The following is a 16,087-nucleotide window of genomic DNA, read 5'->3' on the forward strand; positions in this document are numbered from 1 at the left end:
ATCCCTTGAGGAATCTCAGGGATCTCATGATGAGTGGGGTCTCTTGTGTGCTCCATCCTCTTCTTAGTGATGGGCTTGAGGTCATGCCTTCTCAGTTGAACCGGCTTTCCTCTTGAGTTTCTCTTTCATTGAGCGCCCTCTTCACAAATGTTTATGAGGACTTGGTCCAACCTTTGATCAAAGTTGACCCTTTTTGAGTTTGAAAGGGATCTCGGGGATCACCTTCTTCAAGGCCACAACTTCATAGAAGTGGTCTTGATGCACCCTTGAGATGAATCTCTCCATCTCCCATGACTCGGAGGTGGAAGCTTTTGCCTTCCCTTTCCTCTTTCTAGAGGTTTCTCCGGCCTTGGATGCCATAAATGGTTATGGAAAAACAAAAAGCAATGCTTTTACCACACCAAACTTAAAATGTTTGCTCGTCCTCGAGCAAAAGAAGAAAGAAGAGAGGAGAAGAAGAAGAAATGAGGAGAAAGGGAATGGCTTTATGTTTGGCCAAAGGGGGGAGAAATGGTGTTTAGGTTGTGTGGAAAGGAAGGAGTGAAGGAGGGTTTATATAGGAGAGGGGGAAGGGTAGGGTTCGGTCATTTGAGGGTGGGTGTGGGTGGGGAAGTGGTTTGAATTTGAATGGTGAGGTAGGTGGGGTTTTATGAAGGATGGATGTGAGTGGTGAAGAGAAAGATGGGATTTGATAGGTGAAGGGTTTTTGGGGAAGAGGTGTTGAGGTGATTGGTGAATGGGTGAAGAAGAGAGAGAGTGGTGGGGTAGGTGGGGGTCCTGTGGGGTCCACAGATCCTGAGGTGTCAAGGAAAAGTCATCCCTGCACCAAATGGCAAGCAAAATCTCGATTTGTGCCAATTCTGGCGTTAAACGCCGGGCTGGTGCCCATTTCTGGCGTTTAACGCCAGCTTCCTGCCCTTTTCTGGCGTTTAACGCCAGTCTGGTGCCCCTTTCTGGCGTTAAATGCCCAGAATGGTGCCAGACTGGGCGTTAAACGCCTAACAGCTAGCCTCACTGGCGTTTAAACGCCAGTAGGTGCGTCCTCCAGGGTGTGCTGTTTTTCTTCTTGTTTTTCATTCTGTTTTTGCTTTTTTCATTGATTTTGTGACTTCTTATGATCATCAACCTACAAAAAATATAAAATAACAAAAGAAAATAGTTAATTATAAAACATTGGGTTGCCTCCCAACAAGCGCTTCTTTAATGTCATTAGCTTGACAGAGGACTCTTATGGAGCCTCAGAAATGCTCAGAGCTATGTTGGAACCTCCCAACACCAAACTTAGAGTTTGAATGTGGGGGTTCAACACCAAACCTAGAGTTTGGTTGTGGCCTCCCAACACCAAACTTAGAGTTTGACTGTGGGGACTCTGTTTGGCTCTGTCTTGAGAGAAGCTCTTCATGCTTCCTCTCCATGATGACAGAGGGATATCCTTGGGCCTTAAACACCAAAGATTCTTCATTCACTTGAATGATCAACTCTCCTCTATCAACATCAATCACAGCCCTTGCTGTGGCTAGGAAGGGTCTGCCAAGGATGATGGATTCATCCATGCACTTCCCAGTCTCTAGGACTATGAAATCAGTAGGGATGTAATGGTCTTCAACTTTAACCAGAACATCCTCTACAAGTCCATGGGCTTGTTTTCTTGAGTTGTCTGCCATCTCTAGTGAGATTTTTACAGCTTGTACCTCAGAGATCCCTAACTTCTCCATTACAGAGAGAGGCATGAGGTTTACACTTGACCCTAAGTCACACAAGGCCTTCTTGAAGGTCATGGTGCCTATGGTACAAGGTATTGAAAACTTCCCAGGATCCTGTCTCTTTTGAGGCAATTTCTGCCTAGACAAGTCATCCAGTTCTTTGGTGAGCAAAGGGGATTCGTCCTCCCAAATCTCATTTCCAAATAACTTGTCATTTAGCTTCATGATTGCTCCAAGGTATTTAGCAACTTGCTCTTTAGTGACATACTCATCCTCTTCAGAGGAAGAATACTCATCAGAGCTCATGAATGGCAGAAGTAAGTCCAATGGAATCTCTATGGTCTCAGTTTGAGCCTCAGATTCCCATGGTTCCTCATTGGGGAACTCATTGGAGGCCAGTGGACGCCCAGTGAGGCCTTCCTCAGTGGCGTTCACTGCCTCTCCTTCCTCCCAAAATTCGGCCATGTTGATGGCCTTGCACTCTCCTTTTGGATTTTCTTCTGTATTGCTTGGGAGCGTACTAGGAGGGAGTTCAGTAATTTTCTTGCTCAGCTGACCCACTTGTGCCTCCAAATTTCTAATGGAGGATCTTGTTTCAATCATGAAACTTTGAGTGGTTTTGATCAGATCAGAGACCATGGTTGCTAAGTCAGAGTTATTCTGCTTAGAACTCTCTGTCTGTTGCTGAGAAGATGATGGAAAAGGCTTGCTATTGCTAAACCTGTTTCTTCCACCATTATTGTTGTTGAAACCTTGTTGGGGTCTCTGTTGATCCTTCCATGAAAAATTTGGATGATTTCTCCATGAAGGATTATAGGTGTTTCCATAGGGTTCTCCCATGTAATTCACCTCTTCCATTGAAGGGTTCTCAGGATCATAAGCTTCTTCCTCAGATGAAGCCTCCTTAGTACTGCTTGGTGCATTTTGCATTCCAGACAGACTTTGAGAAATCATATTGACTTGTTGAGTCAATATTTTATTCTGAGCCAATATGGCATTCAGAGTGTCAATCTCAAGAATTCATTTCTTCTGACTAGTCCCATTGTTCACAGGATTTCTTTCAGAAGTGTACATGAATTGGTTATTTGCAACCATTTTAATCAGTTCTTGAGCTTCAGTAGGCGTCTTCTTCAGATGAAGAGATCCTCCTGCAGAGCTATCCAAAGACATCTTGGATAGTTCAGAGAGACCATCATAGAAAATACCTATGATGCTCCATTCAGAAAGCATATCAGAAGGACACTTTCTGATTAATTATTTGTATCTTTCCCAAGCTTCATAGAGGGATTCTCCTTCCTTCTGTCTGAAGGTTTGGACTTCCACTCTAAGCTTACTCAATTTTTGAGGTGGAAAGAACTTTGCCAAGAAGGCATTGACTAGCTTTTCCCAAGAGTCCAGGCTTTCTTTAGGTTGAGAGTCCAACCATGTTCTAGCTCTGTCTCTTACAGCAAAAGGGAATAGCATAAGTCTGTAGACCTCAGGGTCAACCCCATTAGTCTTGATAGTATCACAGATTTGCAAGAACTCAGCTAAGAACTGATGAGGATCTTCCGATGGAAGTCCATGGAACTTGCAATTCTGTTGCATTAGAGAAACTAATTGAGGCTTAAGCTCAAAGTTGTTTGCTCCAATGGCAGGGATAGAGATGCTTCTCCCATAGAAATCGGGAGTAGGTGCAGTAACGTCACCCAGCACCTTCCTTGCGTTGTTGGCATTGTTGTTTTTGGCTGCCATGTGTTCTTCTTCTTTGAAGAATTCGGTCAGGTCCTCTAAAGAGAGTTGTGCTTTGGCTTCTCTTAGCTTTCTCTTCAAGGTCCTTTCAGGTTCAGGATCAGCCTCAACAAGAATGCCTTTGTCTTTGCTCCTGCTCATATGAAAGAGAAGAGAACAAGAAAATGTGGAATCCTCTATGTCACAGTATAGAGATTCCTTAAAGTGTCAGAGGAAAAGAAGAGTAGAAGACAGAAGTAGAAAATTCGAACTTATCAAAGAAGATGGAGTTCGAATTTTGCATTAAGGGATAGTGTTAGTCCATAAATAGAAGGATGTGAGAAGGAGGGAAGTAATTTTCGAAAATTAAGTAAAAGATTTTGAAAACATTTTTGAAAACACTACTTGATTTTCGAAAATGAAAGTGGAAAAGAAATCAAGTGATTTTTGAAAAAGATTTTAAAATTAGAAATCAAAAATATTTGATTGAAAACTATTTTGAAAAAGATGTGGTTAAGAAAATATGATTAGTTTTAAAAAGATGTGATTGAGAAGATATGATTTGAAAAACATTTTAAAAAGATTTGATTTTGAAAATTAAAAACTTGACTAACAAGAAAAGATATGATTCAAACATTAAACCTTCCTCAACAGAAAAGGCAACATGCTTGAAGTGTTGAATCAAATCATTAATTGATAGTAAGTATCTTTGAAAATGGAAAGAAATTGATTTTGAAAACACATGATTGAAAAGATATGATTTGAAAAAGATTTGATTTTGAAAAACTTTGAAAACCTGAAAAAAAATTGCATTGAAAAACAGAATCTTCCCTCTTGTGCCATCCTGGCGTTAAACGCCCAGAATGGTGCACATTCTGGCGTTTAACGCCCAAAACTATACCCTTTTGGGCGTTAAACGCCCAACCAGGTACTCTGGCTGGCGTTTAAACGCCAGTCTGTCCTTCTTCACTGGGCGTTTTGAACGCCCAGCTTTTCTGTGTAATTCCTCTGCTGTATGTTCTGAATCTTTAATTTCTCTATAGTATTGACTTGAGAAGACACAAATAAAAAATATTTTTAGATTTTTAATAATAAGGAAAAATCAAAATGCAACAAGAATCAAATAACTATGCATGCAAGACACCAAACTTAGCAGTTTGTATACTACTGACACTAATGAGAATGCATATGAGACACATAAAACACTCAAGTCAAGAGAATTCAAAGATCAGAGTAAGAAATCATCAAGAATTATTTGAAGATTCTTAAAAACACATGAATGGATGCATGCAATTGACACCAAACTTAACATGAGACACTAGACTCAAACAAGAAATTTTTGGATTTTATGATTTTTTTTATTTTTTTGTGTTTTTCAAAAATTAAGTGGAAAAAGATATCAAAATTCTTAATGAGAATCCCAGGAATCATGCAATGTTAGTCTAAAGCTTCAATCTAAAGGAATTAGACATGGTCAGCCAAGCTTCAGTAGAATATTGCATTCAAGAGCTAAATTGATGAAGATCAATCAGCTTTGGTGATGATAAGAACATCACCTTGAAATACTAGAATTCATTCCTAAGAACTCTGAAGAAAAAGAAATACCTAATCTAAGCAACAAAATGAACCGTCAGTTGTCCAAACTCAACAATCCCCGGCAACGGCGCCAAAAACTTGGTGCACGAAATTGTGATCAATACTTTTCACAACTCAAATAATCCCCGGTAATGAATCCAAAAACTTGGTGTTCAATACCATGGCATAAACACAACTTCGCACAACTAACCAGCAAGTGTACTGGGTCGTCCAAGTAATAAACCTTACGCGAGTAAGGGTCGATCCCACAGAGATTGTTGGTATGAAGCAAGCTATGGTCATCTTGTAAATCTTAGTCAGTCAAACTCAAATGGATATGGTGATGAACGCATAAAAACATAAAGATAAAGATAGAGGTACTTATGTAATTCATTGGTAGGAACTTCAGATAAGCGCATGAAGATGCCTTCCCTTCCGTCTCTCTGCTTTCCTACTGTCTTCATCCAATCCTTCTTACTCCTTTCCATGGCAAGCTTATGCAAGGGTTTCACCGTTGTCAGTGGCTACCTCCCATCCTCTCAGTGAAAATGTTCCTATGCTCTGTCACAGCATGGCTAATCATCTGTCGGTTCTCGGTCAGGCCGGAATAGAATCCAGCGATTCTTTTGCGTCTGTCACTAACGCCCCGCCTGCTAGGAGTTTGAAGCACATCACAGTCATTCAATCATCGAATCCTACTCAGAATACCACAGACAAGGTTAGACCTTTCGGATTCTCTTGAATGCCGCCATCAGTTCTAGCCTATATTACGAAGACTCTGATCTCACGGAATGGTTGGCTCGGTTGTCAGGCGAGCACTCGGTTGTCAGGCGATCAACCATGCATCGTGCAATCAGGAATCCAAGAGATATTCACCCAATCGAAGGTAGAACGGAGGTGGTTGTCAGTCACACGTTCATAGGTGAGAATGATGATGAGTGTCACGGATCATCACATTCATCAAGTTGAAGAACAAGTGATATCTTAGAACAAGAACAAGCGAAATTGAATGGAAGAACAATAGTAATTGCATTAATACTCGAGGTACAGCAGAGCTCCACACCTTAATCTATGGTGTGTAGAAACTCCACCGTTGAAAATACATAAGAACAAGGTCTAGGCATGGCCATGAGGCCAGCCTCCCAATGATCTAAGATAGCATAACAATGAAGATAGCTACCCCTCGATGTCTCAATACAATAGTAAAAGGTCCTACTTATAGAAAACTAGTAGCCTAAGGTTTACAGAAATGAGTAAATGACATAAAAATCCACTTCCGGGCCCACTTGGTGTGTGCTTGGGCTGAGCAATGAAGCATTTTCGTGCAGAGACCTCTCTTGGAGTTAAACGCCAGCTTTTATGCCAGTTTGGGCGTTTAACTCCCATTTTGGTGCCAGTTCCAGCGTTTAACGCTGGGATTTCTGAGGGTGACTTTGAACGCCAGTTTGGGCCATCAAATCTTGAGCAAAGTATGGACTATCATATATTGTTGGAAAGCCCAGGATATCTACTTTCCATCGCCGTTGAGAGCGCTCCAATTGGACTTCTGTAGCTCCAGAAAATCCGCTTCGAGTGCAGGGAGGTCAGAATCCAACAGCATCTGCAGTCCTTTTCAGTCTCTGAATCAGATTTTTGCTCAGGTCCCTCAATTTCAGCCAGAAAATACCTGAAATCACAGAAAAATACACAAACTCATAGTAAAGTCCAAAAAAGTGAATTTTAACTAAAAACTAATAAAAATATACTAAAAACTAACTAGATCATACTAAAAACATACTAAAAACAATGCCAAAAAGCGTACAAATTATCCGCTCATCATCACCCATTGTATTTTAATTTTGTTTGTATAGTGATGACAAGTCATCATATACCCATTTTTCAAGCTAATTTCACTTGTTTTGTTAGCATTTATGCACTTTCTTGCATCCTAAGTAAGTGATTTGGAGTGAAAATGCATAACTTCTCTAAATCAAGCAACCACCATGAAATTAATGACAATCCATGAGGTTTAAGCTAATTTTAATTGAATTTTAATTGATTTATAAGCATCTTGAATTTAGTGATACTTGGAGTGGTTGTTTTGGTTTATTATAGGTGAAGAAAAGAAAAGAAAAGGAAAAGCGTGGCCTAAGAAGTGTAGCCTAAGGAAAGGAAAGTGTGGTCAAAGCAAGAGGAAGTGTGCCGCATGCAAAGGGGGAGGCAACATTGCCCTCCACAAGGGCACACTGCCCTCTAGGAGGGCAACATAAAGGAACCAAACAAGGAAGGCAACTCTGCCCTGCCCACTACAAGGGCAGAGCACAAAAGTGTGCCTTGGAACCAAGAAGAAGAGAACCTTGCCCTGCCCTCCACAAGGGCGGTATCGGGCTCACCAAGGAAGAAAATCAAAGGAAAAATGTCACCCATGCATGCCACAAGAATCGAACACGGACCAAGGAAGAAGCAAGGAACTAAGGTTGAGTGCCGTGCCAAGAAACCAAGGAAATTAATTGAGAGTGTGTCCCAGCCGTGTTTCGAACACGGGACATCAAAGTGGAAACACTGCCCTGCCCTCCGCGAGGGCAGGGCAGCATTTTGTTGATGCATGGAGCTGGCGCACCAAAACTCAAATCTGGCGCACCAAGGCTCATTCCTGGCAGCACCAGCACGCACCAAGTTCGATCCTGGCAGCACCAAATTTTCCTGCCCTGGCCTCCGCGAGGGCAGGGCAGCGTCCTATGCACCAAGGCAATTTCTGGCGCACCAATTTTTGATTCTGGCGCACCAATTCTTGATTCTGGCAGCACCAAGGCAATTTCTGGCGCACCAACTTTTCCTGCCCTGCCCTTGGCGCGGGCAGGGCAGCGTTTTGCGCACCAAAGTCGCACAAGACCGCACCAAGGCCGCACCAACATGCACCAAATCCTGCCCTGCCCTCCACAAGGGCAGGGCAGCCTCCTGGGAGCAACTTCTCATGGGCCGAAAATTCAAATTAAAACCCCATTTTAATTCATTTCTTCACCAAATCAAAAGCCCATCCAAATCCCAAAATCCAAGAATAGAAAGTGTATAAATAGAAGCTAGTTTGACGTAATTAGGACCTTTTTTGGACTTACCTTTTGCTTAGCTTTTGAATTACATACTTTCTTTGAGCTTTGAATTTCTTGCAATTGTTCTTGAGAGACTTGACCGAGAGCTCAGAGGATTAAGGGAGAATTGACTGATCTCCTTCCTCATTCTTACTCGGGCAATTCTACTCTTCTGTTTCTGAGTTTTGGGTGTGTGAAATTGAGGAAATTCTGTCTCAATTCCCATCTAAAATCTCTTTAGATCCTTTTCTGCATAATTGAATTTGATTTCTGTTCTTCTACTGCTTCTTCTTTAATTTTCTGTCAATTGCTTTGATAACTCGGATCTGGGAAGGAAATTGGGTTTTAGGCTCTGCTACCTAAGCTCTTGAGTCCTGAGATCACAATTTACTTGGGTTCTTCTGTGAACCTTGCTGCATTTTACTTTAATTTTCTGTTCAAGCTTTCATTGCTTCCAATTCAATTCCTGCTATATTAACTGTGGCAATTCAATTTCTCTTTGTTTATATTCTGCAATCCCATTCCTCAAACCCCTTTTATTTTCAAGCCATTTATCTTTCTTGCCATTTAAGTTCCTGCAATTTATATTTCTTGCACTTTAAGTTTCAGTTATTTACTTTTCTGTTCTTTAAGATTCAGTTTATTTTACTTTCCTGTTCTTTAATTCACTGCAATTTCCCCTCTCCCTTTACATTCCAAGCAATTTAGTTTCTGTTAAACACAACCCACTCAACCAAAACTTGATTCGCTTGACTAAATCAACCACTAAACTAAAATTGCTCAATCCTTCAATCCCTGTGGGATCGACCTCACTCATGTGAGTTATTATTACTTGATGCGACCCGGTACACTTGCCGGTGAGTTTTGTGTTGGATCGTTTTCCACACATCAAGTTTTTGGCGCCGTTGCCGGGGATTGAAATAGATTGACAATGATTAAGTGAAGTGGAGGTCTAGATTAAGCACTTTTTCTTTTCTGTTATTCTAATTCCTACTAACACACTAACTGTTTGAATTTTTGCTTAAACTAACTAATACTTCATTCCAACTATAGATTGAAGTTTCATTGGCTTTCTGGGTTTGTGTGTTTATTGTTGTTTGTTTGTATGTCAGGTACAGGAAGATCTTCCCCTATTCTCTCTGAAATTGATCAAAGAACTCTTCGAAGAATAAGAAGAGCTGAAAGAGGGAAGAACGTTATTGGAGAAGAAGAATCTGAGGAGGAACTCCAAGAAATGGAAGGAGATCCCAATCAACCAGGAGAAGGAGTCAACAATAATCAACAACAACGAAGAGTCTTGGCTTCATACACATTTGCAAATGCCAGACACTGTGGAAGTAGCATTCTGCCTCCTAATGTCAATGCAAACAATTTTGAACTAAAGCCACAACTCATCACTCTGGTTCAAAACAATTGCTCTTTTGGAGGAGGGCCTTTGGAGGATCCAAATCAACATTTGTCCACCTTCTTGAGAATCTATGACACGGTGAAAACCAATGGTGTACCTCCTGATAGCTACAAGTTGCTGCTCTTTCCATTCTCTCTCAGAGATAAAGCCACTCAATGGCTAGAGACCTTTCCAAAAGAAAGCATCAACACTTGGGATGACTTGGTGAGCAAGTTTCTTGCCAAATTTTATCCCCCTCAAAGAATCCTAAGGTTGAAGACTGAGGTTCAAACGTTCACTCAATTGGAGGCTGAAAACTTATATGAAGCATGGGAAAGATATAAGGCTCTATTGAGGAAATGTCCACCAGAGATGTTCACTGAGTGGGACAAGTTGCAGAACTTCTATGAAGGACTCACTCTTAAAGCTCAAGAAGCTCTTGATCACTCTGCCGGAGGCTCATTACAACTCATGAAAACCACAGAGGAAGCTCAAAACCTCATTGATATGGTGGCCAACAACCAATATTTCTTTGCTCATCAAAGACAACGCCAACCATCACAGAGAAGAGGAGTAATGGAGTTGGAAGGAGTGGATTCAATTTTAGCTCAAAACAAGATGATGCAGCAGCAGATTCAACAACAGTTTGAGCAAATGGCCAAAAGAATTGATGGCTTGCAAGTGGCAGCAGTGAGCACCACAAGCCAACCATCAACCACTTGGGTGCAAAATGAAGAAACTCAAGAGGAGCAACAGCAAGAGCAAGTCCAATACATGCACAACCAAAATCCCGGAACAAATGAAGTCTATGGTGATACTTACAATCCATCTTGGAAGAACCATCCCAACCTCAGATGGGGAGACAACCATAATCAAAACCAACAACCATGGCAAAGGAACACAGGCCAGAACAATTGGAAAAGCACAAACCACAACTCCCAGCCAAACACTAACCAAAATACATATAGAAAACCACAAAATAACTACCCCAACTCTAACCATTATCCACCTAACAACCACCCAACAAATCAAAACACCTATCATCATCCATCAACACCCCAAAACCAACCAATTTCACAAGAATCCCAGAGGATTACCAATCTAGAGTTGCTCATGGAGAAACTGATGAAGAACCAAGAATTGACAACAAAGAACCAAGAAGCCTCCATGAAGAACCTAGAGAGGCAGATTGGACAAATCTCCAAACAGATTTCGGTTGAGAAGCCATCAAGTTCACTGCCTAGTGACACCATTCCCAACCCAAAGGAAGAATGCAAGGTCGTGCAACTAAGAAGTGGAAAAGTGTTAACAGATGGTAACCAAGGGGCAACCAAGCATAATGACACTGAGCCAACAAAAAATGATGAAGCCATCAACAAGGACATAATGACCAAGAATGTCCCAAGAGAACTCACAAAGGAAGACAACAAGCCACAGAATTTGAAGAAAGGAAAGCAAATCATGGAAGAACCAACCCCAAGACAACATCAAGTGGAGAAGAACCCAACACCACCACTGCCTTATCCACAGAGACTTCACAAGGAAACAAAGGATCGGCATTTCCACAAATTTCTTGAGACTTTCAAGAAGTTGGAAATCAACATACCTTTGGCAGAGGCCTTGGAACAAATGCCTTTATATGCCAAGTTCTTAAAAGAGCTCATTAACAAGAAGAGACAGTGGAATGAAAAGGAGACCATAATGCTCAGTGAAGAATGCAGTGCACTCATTAAAAAGGGACTCCCTCCCAAGCTTGAAGACCCTGGAGGTTTCTTCTTACCATGCACTATTGGAAACCTATTCATCAACAAGGGGATGTGCGATTTAGGAGCAAGCATAAATCTGATCCCATACTCTTTAGTGAAAAAGCTTGGCATAGAGGAGGTGAAACCAACACGGATGTCCTTGGAATTGGTGGACCAATCAATAGTATATCCTAAAGGGCTGATTGAGAACCTTTTAGTTAAGGTTGACAGGTTTATCTATCCAGCAGATTTTGTGATCCTAGATTCTTCAGAACATGGAAATGACTCCATAATACTTGGTCGACCATTTTTGGCCACTGCTAGAGCCATTGTGGATGTAGAGCAAGGAGAGTTAACCCTCAAGATGCATGAGGAGAGCATCATCCTGAAAGTCTTTCCAGAATTACAAAGGGATGAAGAAACAAGCAAAATGAGTGATGATCTTCTTCCAAAGCAATCAACTGACAAGGAAGTAGAACAGAAAAACAAACAGATGCAAGAAGAAAAAGGGATTCACAAGGAAGCAGGGGTGATAAGCAAGAAGGAAGGTATCACAACTCAAGTAACTGTCAAGAAAGAAAGATCAACAAGAAAGAAAAAGATGAAGAGCAAGAAAAAGGCTCACAAAGGGTGGAAGAACAAGAAAATCCCAACTGAAAGATTTTCTAAAGGTGATAAGGTGCAACTAGTATATCAACAGCAGGGAGCAGAAGATTATTACACTGTCAACCAAATACTTTCTCTTGAGCATATGGAAATTGAGCATCAAGGCACACAGAGAAAGTTTACAGTGAGAGGTGACAAGTTGAGACATCACCAACATCAACCACCCTAAAGGGAGTTAGATGTCAAGCTAGTGACAATAAAAGAGCGCTTCTTGGGAGGCAACCCAACCTGAGGTAGTTTTCTTTCATAGCTTTTTCAATAAAAATGTTGAATAATTGGTATGGATTACAAGGAGCTAAGTTTGGTGTTGCACACCAAAACAATTTAAGGGAGAATGAAAGATTCTAAGTTTGGTGTTCCACCAAAAATATCATTTAAAAACACATTCTCACCTCTTGCATGATGCTAGCTCCAGGCAATCAAACACATTATTCAACTGTTGAATTGTTTTCTAGCTTTAATTTCATTAACCTTTAGCAAGGATACATGGTTTTAAATATGGTTGACTTGTTGCATCTGAGGCAGTGGCAAACAATTAAGTTTGGTGTTCCCACACCAAAATCAATCCAGGAACCACACTCAGTTTAGGCATACTAACCATATAATTAAGGGCTTGAGAAGCAAGCAACTTTGAGAATTATGCAGGACATGAGTCAACAATTGAAGATATTGTGCATCTTAACTCAAAGAAAACACAGCAGAAGGAAAAATCAAAGGGCTGCAACTTCAAAGGTTGTATCTGAACTTAATCCTTGCTGCTGTGTATTGTTTCGAACATGGGAACCATTGTTTGTCTTGCTAAAGTGTTTATCTAGTTGCAAGTGAAATTGTTTGTTAAAAATGATAAATCTGCACAATGCTTGTTATCCATCACTTAGCTTAAAAATTGTTTTGTTTCCCATATGCTTAAATAAAAGAGTTTGGTTTGAATTGAAAAGTAAAATATCCAATGTTGCATAAGTATGAATGAAAGTTGGTGGTGGTATATGTGTTTGATTAAATGCATAACTCATGAAATAATTGTTGCATAATATCATTCTCATTCAATTGTGAGTTAGCTTGCTGTTACAAAGACTCCTCTCAATAATGAAAAAGCCCTTGGTAACAAAAACAGAAAGAAAAGGGAAAGAAAAAGCCAAAATGGCAAGAAAAACAAAGAATAAGGTTGGACACCAATAGCTTGAACCTTAGGACATATGCCTGTGGTGTTCTTGTATTAAGATCTGCTTGGATGAGTAAATTCTAAGGGGTATTTTAAAACCCGGTCACTTAGATCAACTGATTTGGGATGGCCAATTGAAAATCCACAATAAAGAGCAACTTAGATACAGAACATTTAGTTATCCAAAGAGATGCTGGGCATCAATGATCCTAGGAAGAATTAGTGAGCCAAGTGTCTGTGGTGGAGAGATGTTGAGTAAAAGAAAGAAACAAATAAAGCCAAAGGCTATCACTGCAACATTTGACACCAAACCTCCAAAAGAATAATAAGCTTGTTAAGCATTGTAAGCCAAGAAAAGTTAGCAAGGGAGGAATCAAAAAGTGAGTCTTATAACAGCAAGTTTAGCAAACCTTTGATGCAAAATGTATATCATGTAACAGCAACAATAATTGAGTTATCATTGTCTGCATAATGACCCCATAGATTAAGTTCTGCTATCTGCATAATAAGGATATGTATTCTTTTCTTATTCATTTCAATTTCTCTTAGTTTTGATGCTTGCTTGGGGACAAGCAAGACTTAAGTTTGGTGTTGTGATGACAAGTCATCATATACCCATTTTTCAAGCTAATTTCACTTGTTTTGTTAGCATTTATGCACTTTCTTGCATCCTAAGTAAGTGATTTGGAGTGAAAATGCATAACTTCTCTAAATCAAGCAACCACCATGAAATTAATGACAATCCATGAGGTTTAAGCTAATTTTAATTGAATTTTAATTGATTTATAAGCCTCTTGAATTTAGTGATACTTGGAGTGGTTGTTTTGGTTTATTATAGGTGAAGAAAAGAAAAGAAAAGGAAAAGCGTGGCCTAAGAAGTGTAGCCTAAGGAAAGGAAAGTGTGGTCAAAGCAAGAGGAAGTGTGCCGCATGCAAAGGGGGAGGCAACATTGCCCTCCACAAGGGCACACTGCCCTCTAGGAGGGCAACATAAAGGAACCAAACAAGGAAGGCAACTCTGCCCTGCCCACTACAAGGGCAGAGCACAAAAGTGTGCCTTGGAACCAAGAAGAAGAGAACCTTGCCCTGCCCTCCACAAGGGCAGTATCGGGCTCACCAAGGAAGAAAATCAAAGGAAAAATGTCACCCATGCATGCCACAAGAATCGAACACGGACCAAGGAAGAAGCAAGGAACTAAGGTTGAGTGCCATGCCAAGAAACCAAGGAAATTAATTGAGAGTGTGTCCCAGCCGTGTTTCGAACACGGGACATCAAAGTGGAAACACTGCCCTGCCCTCCGCGAGGGCAGGGCAGCATTTTGTTGATGCATGGAGCTGGCGCACCAAAACTCAAATCTGGCGCACCAAGGCTCATTCCTGGCAGCACCAGCACGCACCAAGTTCGATCCTGGCAGCACCAAATTTTCCTGCCCTGCCCTCCGCGAGGGCAGGGCAGCGTCCTATGCACCAAGGCAATTTCTGGCGCACCAATTTTTGATTCTGGCAGCACCAAGGCAATTTCTGGCGCACCAACTTTTCCTGCCCTGCCCTTGGCGCGGGCAGGGCAGCGTTTTGCGCACCAAAGTCGCACAAGACCGCACCAAGGCCGCACCAACATGCACCAAATCCTGCCCTGCCCTCCACAAGGGCAGGGCAGCCTCCTGGGAGCAACTTCTCATGGGCCGAAAATTCAAATTAAAACCCCATTTTAATTCATTTCTTCACCAAATCAAAAGCCCATCCAAATCCCAAAATCCAAGAATAGAAAGTGTATAAATAGAAGCTAGTTTGACGTAATTAGGACCTTTTTTGGACTTACCTTTTGCTTAGCTTTTGAATTACATACTTTCTTTGAGCTTTGAATTTCTTGCAATTGTTCTTGAGAGACTTGACCGAGAGCTCAGAGGATTAAGGGAGAATTGACTGATCTCCTTCCTCATTCTTACTCGGGCAATTCTACTCTTCTGTTTCTGAGTTTTGGGTGTGTGAAATTGAGGAAATTCTGTCTCAATTCCCATCTAAAATCTCTTTAGATCCTTTTCTGCATAATTGAATTTGATTTCTGTTCTTCTACTGCTTCTTCTTTAATTTTCTGTCAATTGCTTTGATAACTCGGATCTGGGAAGGAAATTGGGTTTTAGGCTCTGCTACCTAAGCTCTTGAGTCCTGAGATCACAATTTACTTGGGTTCTTCTGTGAACCTTGCTGCATTTTACTTTAATTTTCTGTTCAAGCTTTCATTGCTTCCAATTCAATTCCTGCTATATTAACTGTGGCAATTCAATTTCTCTTTGTTTATATTCTGCAATCCCAGTCCTCAAACCCCTTTTATTTTCAAGCCATTTATCTTTCTTGCCATTTAAGTTCCTGCAATTTATATTTCTTGCACTTTAAGTTTCAGTTATTTACTTTTCTGTTCTTTAAGATTCAGTTTATTTTACTTTCCTGTTCTTTAATTTACTGCAATTTCCCCTCTCCCTTTACATTCCAAGCAATTTAGTTTCTGTTAAACACAACCCACTCAACCAAAACTTGATTCGCTTGACTAAATCAACCACTAAACTAAAATTGCTCAATCCTTCAATCCCTGTGGGATCGACCTCACTCATGTGAGTTATTATTACTTGATGCGACCCGGTACACTTGCCGGTGAGTTTTGTGTTGGATCGTTTTCCACACATCATATAGTTTGTTCTTGTTTTCTTTTCTAAGTTCGTGTTTAAATAATAGTGTTGGATTCTTATATTCAATTGTTGAGAATTTTTTGGTTAATCTTGGTGCTTTGTGACTTGTTTGACATTAATTGTAATATTTGCTCTACACACAAGATTAGTGCTTTAGTCCTTCCTAACTCATGATCCCTTGTTTTTATACATTGTTGTCATTGTGTTAGGATAGGGCCAAATACGCTCATGCTTATTCCTAATCTTGTTTGTGTCGATTTTTGTTTGAACTTGATGCTCAACATGCTCTTCATGCTTTAACTTGTTCTTGCATCAAGTATTAGTTAATATGCCTTTGCTTGAATTGCTTTTTCACTCACATGTTGTAGCTACCATGTATTTGAGAACC

At 40.6% G+C, this 16,087-nt stretch overlaps 1 non-coding gene across 1 annotated transcript; it reads left to right on the plus strand.

Moving 5' to 3' along the window:
- Positions 1 to 2,927: 2,927 nt before the first annotated feature.
- On the plus strand, positions 2,928 to 3,035 carry LOC112804754 (small nucleolar RNA R71). Its single transcript, XR_003203370.1, has one exon. It is a non-coding gene; the product is annotated as a small nucleolar RNA R71 (small nucleolar RNA).
- The last annotated feature ends 13,052 nt before the right edge of the window (positions 3,036 to 16,087 follow it).

This window comes from Arachis hypogaea, chromosome 5 (genome assembly GCF_003086295.3).
Source record: "Arachis hypogaea cultivar Tifrunner chromosome 5, arahy.Tifrunner.gnm2.J5K5, whole genome shotgun sequence".
In the NCBI taxonomy this organism is placed as follows: domain Eukaryota; kingdom Viridiplantae; phylum Streptophyta; class Magnoliopsida; order Fabales; family Fabaceae; genus Arachis; species Arachis hypogaea.